We start from the raw sequence: 13,161 nt of genomic DNA on the forward strand, positions 1-13,161 counted from the left end.
CGGTGGGTTGGGTGTTCTGGAAGGATGAGGTCAGATGGACCAAAGCTTTCTTCCCAGAGATAAGAGAGCAAATGTTCAATCATTCAATTTGCTGCTGCTTCTGTTGCTGTTGCAGTGGCCCCACCTAATGGCCAGTTATAGAGAGAAGGTCTATTTTGGGTCCCTGTTGCAGCATCGAACTTCTTTATAAATGAGTCCTGTGTCCTGGCCTCAAAAGCCACGATCATGGTGGAGTCCTGTAGCTCAGTGGTTAGAGCACTCGCCTTGCAAGCGAGAGACCTGGGTTCGATTCCCGGCAGAGGGCCAAACCTTGGGCAAGTTTCCTTACTCCACACAGAGCCTAATAATAATCCCTCCAAAAAACAAAAACAATAATAAATTGGTCATTTATGCTGCCGCATTTCGCCCACAAATATACAGTCAATTCACTATACAGTGTGTTCTATGAAGCACTTTGGGACGTCCTCCCGACGTGAAAAGCGCTATATCAAATGCAAGGATTATTATTATTACTCTGTGAAGCGCTTTGAGACGTCGAGAAGACGTGAAAAGCGCTACATCAAATGAAAGGATTATTATTATCACTGAAAAGCCCTGGTGGAAGCGATTGAGTCTTGCAACTGGCAATAATAATAATAATATAATGGGGATTATTAACCTTGGAAATATGATCAGCCAATCGACTAACAACTGGGTTCCTACTTACTGCTGGATAAACGGAGGCGTGTGCGCGGAGTAAGGAAACTTACCTAAGGTTTCGTCCTACCTGGGAATCGAACCCGGGTTCTCTCGCTTGCGAGGCGAGCTCTCTAACCACTGAGCTACAGGACTCCACACTTATATTGTTATACGGTATTATTCTGCTGTTCGCTTTGCGATAACAAATTGTGTCCGGCAAGTGCTTTGCAAATTAGCTGACTGTATGTTTCGCGTCGACAGCAAATCTGAGACTCAGCAAATCCGGCTGTGTTTCTTGGAATGGGTTTTCTGAGTTTTTTTTTAATTGCCTCGGGGGTCCGAGTTCACCAGCTGTTGCGAAGTCACGTGGGGAAGTATTTTCTAACCTTTCCCTAACTCTTGAGACGGACATCCCACTGAGATTATCAGTCATCAGCACCATCTGCCCTGAACGCTTCCAGCACAGAAAGGCCATTCCATCGTTTGGGTGCAAGTAACACATAGCAATATAATAATAATAATAATAATAATAAATCTTGTAGTTGATGTAACGCTTTTCACGTCTTTGAGACGCCTCTATATATATATATATATATATATACACCGTAAAATAAATAAATTGTGGGCAAAACGGAGGGTCCCACAAAAGGATAGGCAGCTTGGGTGGAAGGCTTAACTCATGGCCTTGCCTGTCAGTCAGTGTCTGTATCTCCTCATTCTCCCCCCCACACCCCACCCCAAACCCCTCCCCCCGGTGGCTGCCTATACATTATTAATTAAATGTTTGAATTGCTTTAGCTGTTAATAAGCGAGCGAATGAGTGTGCGCCCAGCAGCGCTGTCCTATCTGCCTGCTCGCTGACGAAAGGACCTGTACACATTAGCCCAGACTAATTTGCTTTAATAGAGTAATAACTCAAGCAGATTAGCACTGAATTACCAGTGTGAATGAACGGAGTCAAATTCATTTATAGCAGGACAAACAGATAAAGCAGTCCTGTAGCTCAGTGGTTAGAGCACTCGCCTCGCAAGCGAGAGACTTGGGTTTGATTCCCGGCAGGGGGCGAAACCGTGGGCAAGTTCCCTCACTCCACACGCCTGGTAATAATCCCTCAAGAAAAAAAACAATAATAATTTGGTCAATCAATCCACGACTGTTTGTGGGACTTTGCTGTGCGCAATTCGCTGCCTCGTTTCGCCCACATAATATACAGTCAATTCACTTTACAGTATATTCTGCAAAGCGCTTTGAGACATCTAGAAGACGTGATAAGGCGCTGTATCAAATACAAGGAGTATTATTATTATTATTATTACTGGATCGCTGAATCTCCACAACTGCTGCACTGGCAGCAATCAGATGAATGAATGAATGAATGAATGAAGGAAGGAATGAATGAATGAATTGCTGCTGTAATGTTATTTACTGGTATTCACCCTGATGGTTGCTGTTGTTATAATAATCCTCGCAATTGATGTAGCACCTTATCAAGTCATCGAGACATCTTAAAGCACTTTGCAGGATTTTTTTTTAACTGCAAAGTGTTTTGACTGTGTATTCTGTAGGCCAACACAGCAGCCAATTTGCAAGCGCTGCAACACATGCAAGGATTATTGTCATTATTATATATTGTATGTAGGACTGTGCTTTATGAAATTATATAAAGAACCACGCATTATCAAATGAATAGGTTATCTAAAGATTAGTGAACTAAACTCATGCATTGCGTATAGGTCAGTGTATTATGAAATGCATCTGTTATGACAAGCCTTTTCACACAATATCTTCCTGGGGGAAGATATCACACCCATACCTTATTGAGTCACAAAGTAACTTTGCCAACAAATCTGGACTGAGTTACTTCATGGTTTCAGTTTCCTGAAACCAACTCAGTTTTCTGGCCGTACGGTAGTATCGGCAAAATTGATCCGTTCCGGCATTCTGCCGCTAATTTCATTCCCTTTCCGCCATGGTCTCCTGCAGCCCTTTCCACTGGCAACATAAGCAACGCGTTTCTACATCAAATACATACTTTTTTTTTATTCCTCCTCAGTGAATCATTTCCTCTCGCGCGCACACTTCAAAGGGGAAGGTTTTGAGAGCGGCACAAAGTTAATTCAGCTCAAGTTCAGACGTTTCCTAATCGCTAGACCACTTTGATATTATGTCTCTGGCTTGCTTGCTTGCTTGCTTTCTTTCTCTCTTTCTTTCATTCTTTCTTTCTTTCTTTCTTTCTCTCTCTCTCTCTCTCTCTTTCTTTTTCTTCTTTTCTTAAATAATTTATGATTTAAATTATAACGGGTTCGATTCCTGGGTCGGGACGAAACCTTGGGCAAGTTCCCTTACTCCACACGCCTCTGCTCGCCAGCAGTAAGTAGGAACCCAAGTTGTTAGTCGATTGGCAGATCTTTTTTCCGAGGTAATAATCCCTCGAAAAAGTATATATATAAAATCGATCGCTCAATCCACAGCTGTTTGTGGGACACCGCTGTGCGCAATTTGCAAAAGATTGTGGGAGAGAGATCCAAAGCTCTCGGTCTGTTGCGTTTGGAAGATGTTAAAGTCTTTTTTAAAAGGAAGAGAAAGGAGTTTTCCCAGTGTCCTGGCCAACGTTTTTCCCTCCGAAACTCACTGAATACACAGGTTATTAATCGGTTATTAATCTCGTCGCTGTCTGTGGTCATTGCTGCCTTCGCCTTTTGTAACAAAGGTTAGCAAAGTGGCTCATTGTGTGAAGGGCTTTGAGATATCTCGACATGATAAGGTGCAACATCAAGTGCGACTGTTATTTGCTCGGGTCACTTTTCAGGCCGCATTCGAAAAGACCTGTCAATAATAATAACAGTCCTTTTGCATTTGGTTCAGGTCTTTTCACGCCGGAGGGCATTTCAAAGCGCTTCGCAAGATACACTGTGAAGTGGAGTGGTGTGTTTTCTGGGCGAACTTGGAAGCAAATCGTCTCATTTGCCCCCATTTCTCTCACGCTGTTTGTGGGGACGCTGCTGTGCGCAACTGGCTGCCACATTTCACCCACAAAATACACAGTCAATCCACTTTACAGTATGTGTTGTGAAGCGCTTTGAGATGTCTCAACGACGCGATAAGGCGTTATATCAAGGATTATTATTATTATCATTATTTCTTTCAGTGCCGGGCTTGGGAAGGAAAAAAAAGCACAGTCGAAGAGGTATGTTTTGAGACGTGCCTCAAAAGGGCGGCGGGGCGGGGGGGCGGGGGAAGGAGCGAGACGGAGGGAATTTGGGATGGTGTTGTAGAGAGCGGGGACAGAAAGGTTGAAAGTGTGGACGGAGCGGTCGACTTGAAACGGTGTTGTTGTTGGAGGAGGTCGCAGAGGTAGGGATAGGGGCGAGACCGTGGTTAGATTTGGCTGTGAGCTTAACCGCAGGTTAATACGCATATTAATATCAGTTACTAACTAACAATGAAAGGTCCCAAAGACTTTTTTGACAAAAGCACTGTCTCTTTTAACCATGTATCTAGAACACTCGCCTCGCAAACGAGAGGACCTGGGTTCGAGTCCCTGACTCCACACGCTTCTGTCTACCCAGCAGTAAGCGGGAACCCAGTTGTCAATCAATTGGCGGATCGCGTAATTTGTCGTTGTTGTCTGGAAGACGTGATAAGGCACTGTACCAAAATGCAAGGATTATTATTGTTATTATTATTATCACTTGTAAAGCGTCTAATTCTCAAGGTAATGGTGTTTCACCTTTGTTGATCACTTGCTTTGTCATTGCAAGACTGCATGATCTCTCGGACTTTGGCTAAACATTAACTCCTCAGTATTTTGTGTAACTGAATGTCTCTTTCGCTTTCCTCTCTCCAGCACACACACACAGACACAGAGAGGGAGTTATAAATAGTATCGTAGGAAGCAATAAAAAAAAGACATCACATATAGGCATTTCAGAGCACGGCATTGTTTTCCATCTATTTTTAAAACAGGCTATCAGTTCAGGCAGAAAAAAAAAAGAGGTCGTTTGAAGGAATCCTGCAGATTTCAAACAGTTTTGGGCTTAACATGTTGATCTTTCTGCCTTTATCTGGCGCCAAAGCATTTAGTTGTCCCATATGATTCATCTGCACAGAGCAAAGTCAGTTTGAAGCGCAGTATACGGTTCCCACTTACTGACGAGCAATCATTAACTGCTTCAGAAAGAGCATTAAAAGGGAACTGACCCTTACACACCAGATCAGGACAACACAACTCTTAAACTCACACAATCTTGACTGATGTTCCAATGCGGTGCTGGTGAGGGGATGGGGGGAGCATTACATTGTCCGGGGCGCAGTGCTTCGGATGATAAGTAAATATGCAGTCACTCCACTTTACAGTATATTCTGCGAAGCGTTTTGAAATGTCTCGGACAAGCGATCAGATTTCCTCAACCCCAGATCCAGCATCTGTTTAAACACAAAAAACAAGGGTTGTTAATAATCCAAAGAGCTATTTTTGTTCTGGTAGGAGCTGTAATAAAGCCGACTTCTGACACAACATTGTAATTGCAATTGTGGAGTCCTGTTTAGCAGTTGGAGCGCTCGCCTCGCAAGCAAGAGGACCTGGGTTTGATTCTCGGTCAGGGTGAAATGTTGGGCAAGTTTCCTTACTACACACGCCTCTGTTTATCTAGCAGTATGCAGGAACCCGGTTGTTAGTCGATTGGTGGATCGCTTTTTCCGGGATTAACAATCCTTCAAAACAAAGAATAAATAATAATATTTTGGTCACTCAATCCACGACTGTTTGCGGGGACGCTGCTGTGCGCAATTGGCTGCTGTGTTTCGCTCACAAAATACACAGTCAATTCACTTTACAGTGTATTCTGTGAAGCGCTTTGAGACGTCTCGAAGACGTGAAAAGGCGCTGTATCAAATGCGAGGATTATTATTATTGTTATTAAATAGTATTGATCATTTGTTTCATGACTGTTTGTGGGTCGTAGTTGTGCTCAATACATCCTAAAGTATCTTTCTGAGTTCATTTATTCAATCCCATTTAAAATGTTGTAGGGCTCTATAAATTCCGCATTTGCATGTAAATTTTCCTTTGTCTGGAATAGAATGAGCACTCTCTCCTCAGCGGAATGCATCTTCCACACCTATTCCCAGGAGTATTTATTATTATTAATAATAATAATAATCCTTACACTTGATAAAGTGCCTTATCAGGTTGTCCTGACAACTCAACAAGCAATCCAGGGTAAATGGATTGACTGTGTATTTTCAGGGCAAAACGTGGCAGCCAAATCGCACACAGCAGTGTCCGGAAAACAGCCACGGAATGAGTGCCAATTTTATTTGGGGATTTGTTGGCCAGGACACCGGGAAAGAAAAACTCCCTTCTCTTTTCGAATAGAGTCACGGGATCTTTAACATCCACCTGAACAGGCAGAACGAACCTCCGTTTAACGTCTCATCTGAAGGACGGCACTTCCAACAATGCAACAAACCCCCCCCTCACCCCCAGCACCACATTGGGGCGTGAGCTTAGACTGTGTGATTCCAAGTCCCGACGTGGGGGCTTGAACCCACAACCTTCTGACTCAGAGAAACGAGAGAGAGAGAGAGAGAGAGAGAGAGAGAGAGGGAGGGAGAGAGAGAGAGAGATAGCTACCAACTGAGCCAGGCTGACATATGTATATTGCAGATGGCAAGAGCCAAAAAGTGGGGACCCCAGAGTGTGTGTTGGGGGTTCTGCTGGAATGTAACCTTCACAGGTTATTATTGAGCGCATTGCCAGGAAAAAGCTTCCCAGTAGGACCACCACAGCCGTTGAGGATTTGGCTTGCAGGGATAACGGGAGCTCAGTGGGAAGATTCGCTGGCCCTCAAGTGACAAGTCTACCGCCTCCAAGACCCGCTGATGTGCCAAGCTGATCGGTCTGTCATCAGCGGTGCCCTGGAGTACATTCAAACACGCCAACCATTATCTTAATAATAACAGCCCCCGCTAATACCATGGGCTTTCGTGTCAAAACAATCGCCTCGAGCACTTTAGAGAAGATAATTGATTGGAAATTAATTCGAATGTCATTTAGGCAAACGCAAGCAACCAATCCACACCGGAGACATCCCATAAACAACAACGAGACGAGCGGGCAATTCATTTGAAGTTAAACCGAATGAGGAGCACAATAAAAGCCAGGATTAGTCGGGGGAAAATAGCCAACAGTCATTGCATTTCAGCACGTTGAACGCAGTTGAATACGGTTGTAGCTGGTTAGACTCCAGCAGTTACCCCCAACACACACTCTGGGCTTCCCCCCCACAAGTCTTGGCTCTTGCCAACCTGTGCCTAATACTTTCCGGAATTCGGTTAAGCAGGATGTGTCCCTCCAGGGAGAGAGAGAGAGCGAACGCATTCCAGTCTTTCCGCGTGTGGCAGACACCCGGCTGAACCCCCCCCCCCCGCCCCACCCCCCCCCAAAAATGTGATGTTTATCACCAAAGTTTCAGTGACCGAGACAAAGAGGTGGAAGCAATTCTCTTCCGGAAGGTTTTAAGAACACTTAGCTCACTGTCTAGGCTGAGCTCCACGTCCCCTTACCCGCCTGCCCCACAAACAGCGGTCAGGTCTTCAGCCTCTCTGCCCCCACCCTTTGGAACGCACGGCCCCTCCGCCTCACCCTCTCCCTTGCCTCCTTCAAAGTCCAACTCACGACCCTCCTCTTCAAGACACTATTTGAGAAGAGAAGGTGTGGGATGGGGGTTCCCAAAAATCTTCCATTCATTTTATGGCTGATGGTGGGATTTTGTTTTACTGTACATAAATTGACAACCATGTTTGCCGACAAATACATTAATTGCTACATCTGCCAGTACTTAATGCAAAATCCTTTGAGACATTGTGACATGATAAGGAGCTTTAACAAATGCAAAGATTATTATTAATATTACAGAACACGCCCTAATTTACATCCAAATTGAGAGCCTTTATAATATAATATGGAAGACGTGAAAAGCACCGTATCAAATGCAAGGATTATTATCATTATTATAATAATAATAATCCTTGAATTTGATATAGCGCCTTATCACCTTTTCGAGCCGTCTTAAAGCACTTCACAGAATATACTGTCAAGTGAATTAACTGGATATTTTGCGCAAAGCAGCGTCCCACAAACAGTTGTGGATTGAGTGACCATTAATTTTTTCAAACTAAATTTGAAAGGATTATTATTACCCCAAAAGCGATCTGCCAATTGAGTAACAACCGGGTTTCTACTTACTGCTGGGTAAGCAGAGGCGTGCGGAGTAAGGAAACTTGCCTAAGGTTTCGCCCTGCCCGGGAGTCGAACCCGGGTCCTCTCGCTTGCAAGACGGGTGCTCTAGCCCACTACTGGACCCCTTTGTGTCAGAGAGAATGAGTAACTTTAATTTGTGTATGTTTCGCTTCAACAAACCATCATCGATTTTACGTACAAATTCCGCGCTCGTGGAGCCTTAAGACATTTCCAGACACCCGGAAAGGATTTAAAAAAAAGTGTTTATAAGAGTTTCACTGAAATCTGGTCTGCAATGAACTTTTTCTTTACGTGAGATCTGCGATGGTTTATTGTCATCTCTCCTAAAGCGTTAAGATTAACAGATTATTTGTTGGGTTGATTTTAAAATCACTGTTTACACACTCTTCCCCCTCCCACCCCCCCCCCCCCCACACACACCCCCCCCCACACAAAATAATGCTAGAATACAAAGCTACAGCCCCCAAAACTTGGGCAAAACGCACCCATCAGTGTTGGTCTCGGTGCAGATCCCCCTATTTCGAGAAGGCAGGCTTTGCAGCGCGTGTACGAAGCGAAACGAGCGAATGGCGGAAATTGACACGTCGTGGGCTGAAATGGTCATGTCAAGCCGGGCATCTCCGAGTAAAACAGGGATCAGTCGCTAGGGGGCGCTGAGGACTAGGCCATGGAGGGGGGGGTGGGGGTGGGGGGAGACAATTTCACATGAGGAACCAGATTCTTGCAGAAGGTCGTAACTTGGGGTGGGGTCGGTGGGGTGGGTGGGGTGGGTGGGGTGGGCGGGGGAGAATAGAAGGAAGAGAAGTTGCGCAAAAGTCTTCATTGTTCGGCGTTTTGCAACCTTAACCTTAAACCTTAATAATCCCTCCAAAAAACCCCAAACAACAATCAAATGGGTCATTTTCAATCCACGACTGTTTGTGGGACACTGCTGTGCGCAATCGGCCGCCGCGTTCGCCCACAAATATATACAGTCAATTCACTTTACGGTGTGTTCTGTGAAGCGCTTTGGGACGTCCTCCCGACGGGAAAAGCGCTATATCAAATGCGCGGATTATTATTATTATTATTATTATTTAAAGCAGATTTCAAAGTGATTCACTCTTGCTTGATGCATGAGAACGCTTTCGCTTCTGATCTCTGGAATGGACCAAAAACTTTCAGTACTTTCTCTTTACTCTGCCTTATCATCGCTTAGCTTTTAGTTAGTGACAAACTTTGCAATCGATCCAGGGCTTTTATCAGTCTTGATCCATTATTTAATAAACTTTTACAAACTTTTGCAATTGACTAAACATTTTCTTGTTTCCCCCCCCCACCTCCCCCCTCCCCACACACAAAAAAAAGCAAGAACCTGTATTTTTATACATATATATATATATTTCTATATCAGACTCCCTATTCAAATCTCCACTTGATGAATTCTGTGTATCGAGTGGGGTTTAAAGGGAAACACGCCCAAGCTACAAGTTGCATTTCATTTGATTTAAAATACAAACGCATTCCTTCCGAAACGTTTCTCAATGAGAGTTTGCAAATACTATATGGAATTCAATGCACTGGATACAGGGATATATTTGTGAGCTGGTGTGATGTCAGCCTGACTCAGTCGATTGCACTCTCTCTTGCCTTTGAGTCAGAAGGTTGTGGGTTGAAACCCCCTTTCAGGGGTCGCAGTCCAGGTTGACACTCTAGTGCAGTGCTGGGGAACGCTGCGTTGCTTATTATATATATTTTTTCTGGTCAGCCGAGTGTCTGACACGTTCGGAAACCCATCACCGCGCTTAAGAGCGTCCAAACCAAACTGAGAATTCCATGCATCCCACCCACACATCCAGAGATAGGTTGTTGGAATGGAATGCGCTCTCTCTCTCTCCCTTGAGGGATGCATCCTGTTTACCTAATTCCGGAAAGTATTAGGCGCAGGTTGGCAAGAACCAAGGGCTTGGGGACCCCAGAGTGTGCGTTGGGGGTAACTGCTGGACTCTTAACCAGCTTGCTTAAGGTGCCATCCTTCCAATGAGATGTTAACTGAAGTCCTGTCTGCTTATGGAGATGGGTGTTGCAAAAGAGATGGCAGCTTCTCCCTGCGTCCTACTTAGCCAACAAGTTAAAATGGATCATTTCATGGCTGTTTATGAGACATATCCGTGTGCAGATCAGTTGTGTGTTTGCTTTGAGAAATCCTCTTGACAAAGAAAGGTGATAGCAAATACTAGGATTGTTTTTTCTTCCTAAAGTGTCAGCCTTGCTCAGTTGGCAGTACTCTCGCCTCTCATTCAGAAGGTTAAGGTTGCAGGTTCAATTCATATGACAGGGATTTATGAGCTATTTATGACTCGTATTGTCAGATGTGCCGTCCTTCGGATGAGATGTTAAACCGAGGTTCCCATCTGCCACTCCAGGTGAATGTTAAAGGAAAGGGAGTTTCTTCTACTGTCCTGTCCAATGATTGACCAGCTGAAAAAATTGGTTGGTTGTATAAATTGGCTGCTGCGTTCACCTACAAATACACAATCTTTGTAGTAAATCTTGTGAGATATTTCAAGTTGAGATATTTCAATGTGATGAGGCACTAGATCAAATAGTAAGATTATTATGAACAATAACAGTAAGTATTATTAATAATAATAATAACACTTCCATTTGGTATGACATATTTCACATCAGGAGGATGTCTCAAATTGTTTCACAGGGTACACTGAACAATGTAGTGACTGTGTGTTTGTAGATGAGCATAGCATCCAATTTCGACACTGCAATGTCCCTCAAACAGCCAGAAAGTGAATGACTTTATTTGGGAGAATGTTGGCCATGACACTGGCAGAAATGCCCTTCTCTTTTCGACAAGCCCCGTTAATACGTATACATATTGATACTTTATTAATACAAAATAGTTGTATGCTTATTTTATGAATATGCATCTGCCAAACAGCACAGGTCAGCTGTTTGCTGGATTTTCTGTTTGGAGTTTCTCGTCGTGGATTGGGTGACCAATAATTTGGTCACTCAATCCAGGACTGTTTGTGGGACAATGCTGTGCGCAATTGACTGCTGTGTTTTGCCTACCAAATATACAGTCAATTCACTTTACAGGATATTCTGTGAAGCGTTTTTAGACGTCTCAGCAATGTGATGAGGCGCTATATCAAACCCAAGGATTTTTAAGTGTTCGTGGAGTCCTGGAGCGTATTGGTTAGATCTCTCGTCTCGCAAGCGAAGAGGACCCGGGTTCGATTCCCGGGAGCGGGCGAAACCTTAGGCAAGTTTGCTTACACACACGCCTCTGTTTACCCAGCAGTAAGTAGGGACCCAGGTGTTAGTCCATTGGCGGATCGCTTTAATAAATAATAATTGGTTGGAAGGAAGGAAGATAAAGAGGAGAAGAAGAGAGTTAAGAGCGTTAAAGACCCCACTGTGCGCAATTGGCTGCTGCGTTCCACCCACAAAACGCACAGTCACTTCACCGTACAGTATATATCCTGTGACGCGTTTGAGGCGTCTCGACGACGTGATGAGGCGCTGCATCAAATGCAGGGATTGCTATTATTATTATAATAGCTATTTCGCGGGCGGGGAGAGGTGCGGAGAGGGCGCGCGAGGGGGGCTGGGGGCTGCGAGTTGACTGACAGAAAGAGAAAAAAGTGAGTGAGTGGGTGGTTGGGGAGGAGTGGGGGGTGGGGGGGGGGAGAGGAAAAAAACAAGAGAGGGAGGGGGAGGGAGATGCGAGGAGGTTAAATTTAGAACCACGTGAAAACTTTGCACCTACATTGGAAAGGAAGTTCCTTTGAACGCCTGACTATAAAGACACACACACACATATATATACACATATATATATATATGTCTCGCAAAGAGGCGCACATTGATGGATGAAATGGGCAAAGGTGAGGGAGGAGGCAGGAGGGGAAAAAAAGGCTTTGAAACCAAAATGGAAAGAATAATCAGATTGCGTGGGGATGCTGAGAGTGGGTTGGAGGATAACATATTTGAGGGCAGCTCGGCTTAAATTACACCCCCCCTGTCAACCACCAACCCCCACCCACCACCCAAGCAACTGGGGGAGCAAACAGACAGTTGCACTGGCTATTAATAGACGTAGGTGCAACGATTGCGGGTGATTTTCGGATGCTTTAACGCTCTTCCCTCCCTCTTTACCTTCCATCCAAACAACCACCGACGCTCACTCGCTTGTGTTTATCGATCAGTTTCACCAACCCATCACTCACTCCTCTCTAACTGATCGATTTCACCAACACTCACTCACTCACACCCACTCACACCGTTGATCAAACTCGCCAACCCAACACTCAGTCACTCACTAATATTTATTTATTAATCAATTTCACTAACCCAACACTCACGAACTCAATCATAGTATTGATCAATTTCACTAACCCCCCCCCCCCCCGCCCCACCACCACCCCAACTCACTCACTAATATTTATCGATTAATTTCACTAACCCAACACTCACAAACTCAATCATGGTATTGATCAATTCCACTAACCCAATCCTCGTTCACTAATAATTATTTATTGATCAATTTCATCCACCCAACACTCACTCTCACTCAATAATATTTATTGGGTCAATGTCATCAATTGGTGAAACAAATGCATTGATGAGTTAAGTTCTCATGGGGTAGATTTTGCACCTGGAGGAGAATGGGAGGGGGGAGAGGGTGAAAAATCTGGGTGTGACTCCCTCATTGAGACAGCTAATTAGGGAGGGAGGGGGGTAGGTGGCCAGAAATAAAATCCAACCCAATCATAGGTCATGTACCGATGGAACCAACTTTCAAACCCAATACTTTGAATAGACTTTTCCACATTCAGAGTCCAGAGAGTCACATTCAATCACTTTCACCAAACGCTCTCTTTCTGGTTGACTGTGTGTGTGTGTGTGTGTGCTTTTGTAGCATTTTTTGTTGGGGGGTTTGGGTGGGTGTTGTTTTTTTTGGGGGGTGGGGGAGGAAATCCATATTTCCGAGAAATGCCACTTTCTAAACAATTAGTCTTTTCCTCCTGTTATGAAGTGAGAGGCAGATTCTCAAAGGGCTAAGGCATTGCATCTCAAATAGTTTCACGAATATATATATATATTTATGGAGAGATGTATATTAGATGTATTTATAGATACACGAGTGTGTGTATTGATTCATCACTTTTAAGACGAGGTCATAAACTTGACACCCCCCCCCCCCCCCCCCCCCCCCC

This window comes from Callorhinchus milii, unplaced genomic scaffold (genome assembly GCF_018977255.1).
Source record: "Callorhinchus milii isolate IMCB2004 unplaced genomic scaffold, IMCB_Cmil_1.0 Scaffold5, whole genome shotgun sequence".
Classification (NCBI taxonomy): Eukaryota; Metazoa; Chordata; class Chondrichthyes; order Chimaeriformes; family Callorhinchidae; genus Callorhinchus; species Callorhinchus milii.